This window comes from Bison bison, unplaced genomic scaffold, assembly GCF_000754665.1.
Source record: "Bison bison bison isolate TAMUID 2011002044 unplaced genomic scaffold, Bison_UMD1.0 scf7180017848333, whole genome shotgun sequence".
NCBI classification, from domain to species: Eukaryota; Metazoa; Chordata; class Mammalia; order Artiodactyla; family Bovidae; genus Bison; species Bison bison.
Window position 1 is genome coordinate 12072 of NW_011478906.1, and position 3708 is coordinate 15779.

Below are 3708 nucleotides of genomic sequence, written 5' to 3' on the forward strand. Positions count from 1 at the left end.
CCAGCATTTAAGCGGCAGACAGAGGGTAAGTTATAGGGTCAGTCACCTTAGGAAAGGGGAGAGAGTTCAAAACTAAGGTCACCAGTGCCAAATGTTGCATGAAGGTCAACTAAAGTGAAGAATCTATTAGATTTTATAGTGAGCATTTCACAAAATGCCCTTTGTTGGAACATTTTCAGTGGAATAGTAGAGATAGAACTCTTGAAAAAATGGGACAAAGTGTGAAGAGGTGGAGACAATAAAACAGCAAGTGTAGACTGTTGCGGGGGGGGGCGGTGGGGGAAGCTTAAAAGGTGATAACCACCCATAGACAGGAGTGGGGAGACAGGGTTAAAAAATGGCATGAGAGAGACTTAAGCTTATTTCTAGATAGGGAAAGGAGTCCCCCGTGTGGAGGAGGAAAATACTAGCAAGGGAATCAGTCCCGGGAATCAAGATTCTTGGAACTGAAGGAGATGGCCTGTCCATCAAGAGGAAAGAAGCGCTAGTTGGTACTCTGCATAGCATTCAGCCCATCCATGTTGGGACACTGGTTTTTCTGTTGTAAAAACCTGTAAAATGTAGTTTCACCTGACTCTGATATTTACATCAAACTCCTATAAATAAAGATGCACTTAAAAATACCAGCTTTACTAAGATGAAATTCACATACAAAAGTTAGACCCCATTTCATACTAGAAACTTTTCTAGCACCTTAAGGACATTTTTTTGGTAGATATGAACAGGTAATTATTTTTTCCCTAGTCCAGCTGGAAGAGAAGACCTTTTAAGTAAAAGAATTAACACTTAGCTACTGAGAAATTCTAAACTAGCATTTTTTTGCTGTTCATATCACCAAGTGATCTTTCTGTTTGCCTTCCTCAAGTTGCCTCATCCACATTCTTTATCCCTGAGCCTTTCTTACAGTTGCCCCTCTTGGGGAGGGAGAGGTGAGAGAGTGGAGTAGGGTTAATATAGCTGAAAAAATAGACTGAAAATCTGGGGACTTGAGTTCAATTCCTTTGTGCCATTAGTTTTGTGACTTTGAACAGGTCATTTTGCCTTTGTTTCCTCATTTCTAAAATAAATACTCCTGAAGATCCTGTGAAGACAGAAAACACTATGCTTTTTTGATTCCTATTTTGTGCAGCATGTTACAGGATTAAAGTCTTTAAAAAATTTACACCTACCAACTACGAGCTTCAGAATTTGTTTAAGAGTACTGTATTGATTTTCTTCACTAACAAAAGAATTTTTAATGACATACCAGTAGAATATTGAGAACAGTTTGGTTACATTCATCCACAGTCAGCTGATATTTAGCTGACTGGGGGGGAAGTCATGTGTTATGAATATAAGAATAGACACTTTCAGATGTTCTCTGAGTGCCAGTAATTAGAGTAAGCCTTAATCTACTCTGCTAAAAATAACCAAACATACCTTCTTTCTTACTAGTCTATTATTAATTTTACTTCAGATTTAGACTTACAAATATGCACTGAGAGAAGAAAATGAATTCATTATTGAATTTTTTAAAAATCACTTGGTTCTAAAAATAAGGAATACTCTTCAGGTTCTCTTGGTAATCTTTTACTAAATCAGTATAACAATTTTTCTTTCCCTCCTCAGAGCATGTGAAATATTGCTTTGAATATGTTTTAATTTTTACCAGTTGCAGGATTACTTTATTTAATACAGTTTTGGACTGTAGTTTTTAATATAAAACTTGGGCTCTGGAGTTAGATTACTGTTCCTGAGAAGGTTACTCAGTTAAGCCCAAGTCTCCTATAAATGCGAATAATAATGGTATCTCTCTGAAAGTTTTTTTTGTGAGGATTAAAATGGTGAATTATGCCAAGGCCTTAGGTAACATTTAGTGCCTTAGTCACAGTGAGGATTCAATGAATGTTACCTGTTGTTATACTTCTGTTTCTTCCTTAAACTTTTTGGAAAGAGGTGCCTTCTTATGATTCTAATAACTAGATGTTCAGCTACAATGAAGAATTCATTTAATTTGATATTAAAGTAATATTTCTGAATGATTCATACAATCTAGGACCTTTGATTACTGTTTACATGCTATTTATTTGTAAGTAAAAGGCAGTTCTGTAGTTAAGGAGCAAGAGTGGTGTAAGCATTAGATTGCTTAACAGTGGCATTGGAGAAATCTTGAAATTAAAAGTAAAAGGAATATTACTCAACATTGTCTATTAGTAAGTTCTTTCTAGTGGAATTTATTTAGCACTGTGTTCATATCAGCTAGTCGTGTCTTTTTTATTTACCATTTTTAATGTCTTTCCCTTTAATCTTTAGTTTTATTAATTCACAGAATCTTATGTGTCATTTGTATCAGTTTTCCAGATTTACAGCTCTATTTGAGCAGCATGGGTTAAAGAGGATGGAAGGTTGGGTTGGAATATCTGGTTGCCTTTTAAAGCAATAAACAGAATAGTGCTGGGAGAGGGGGTGCTTTGTTAGTAAAGTTGGAGGTGGTGCATGTTATGCCCTTTATGATAATAAATGAATGTGCTTGAATGCCTCTTGAAGACTGCAGAAGACCAACCATTTAAAATAACGTCGTGAATGTAGAAATTAGATAGAATGGACATGGCAGCTAGTGTACGTGTATGACGAGGGAGTCACTGTGGTAGGTGGGAAAAGGCCTGGAGTTAAGGTCTCAAGATCAGACTTCTTGTCCCAGTACAACCACTTGGCAGGCCCTGTACTTTTGGGCCTCTTTTTTCTTTTGTAATCAAGGATGATGGTGTTTACTGTTGAAAAGCTCAAATAAGATGAAATGCTTTTTGGTAATATTGAAATTAATAGTGTTATGAAAATACTAGTTATTCTCAGACTGAAGAGCAGAAATTCATTGGATTTCAAAACAGGTTGTGTGTGTGTGTGTATTATTTTACATTAATGCTATGAGCAGTGATTAGCCATTGTGTTTCCTAAAAATTGCTTAAATGCTCCTCAGTGAAAATTATAATGGCACCTGAGACTTATTTGGAATGTCTTAGTTTTTCATTTTGTTTCTTTTCAAAATCTTCAAACACATTTTAACCGTTTGAAAATACTTTTAATCCTCCTCAAAGGACTTAGGTCATCCTTTGTTATGCCTCAAGGTTTTGTGTTAATAAGTTTGGGCTTCCTTGGGTCAAGTATAACCTAGTCCCATGTACTAGAATTCTTATTTGGAGAATATGAGTTTTCCAACCTTATTCCTTCTTCAAGGGTAAATAGCCTGAACTTCAACAAGGAAAACTTAGAAAATTTGAGGACATGTCTTAGTTTTCCCCGTTCTCTTTCTCTAACTTCTGTGATTACTTGCAACTTGTTTTTTTTCTCAAGGCTTATTTCCACAATCCTATATACCTCCTTTAAAAATAATTCTATGCTGTTAGGAATCAAGATAGTAGTTACCTTTGGGGATAGGAGGCTGTGACCTGGAGAGGTTAGAAGAGGGACTTCAGAGGTTCAGTAATAAATCTGTTTTGTGGTCCAAGTGCTGGTACCACAGGTACGTTCACAGTGAAAACTCATCAAGCTGTACATTTATGACTTGAGGTCTTCTCTGTGTGTATATTACGTTTTAGTAAAACATTCCAGAACATTGACTTCATGTTGACAGTATCTTCAATAAATCCTTCAGTTGGAGAGTTTATTTTCTTCCCTGTTTACTTGTGGTTTGAAATAGTCACACAGTGCGTTTTGTTTTAAATAAACTTC

The 3708-nt window shown here is 35.9% G+C and overlaps 1 protein-coding gene across 3 annotated transcripts in view; it reads left to right on the plus strand.

Annotated features, from left to right (window-relative positions):
- The window catches only part of AP1S2 (adaptor-related protein complex 1, sigma 2 subunit), a 13320-nt gene that overhangs the window by 2469 nt on the left and 7143 nt on the right, over positions 1-3708 (plus strand). The gene's annotated exons all lie outside the window — the stretch shown is intronic.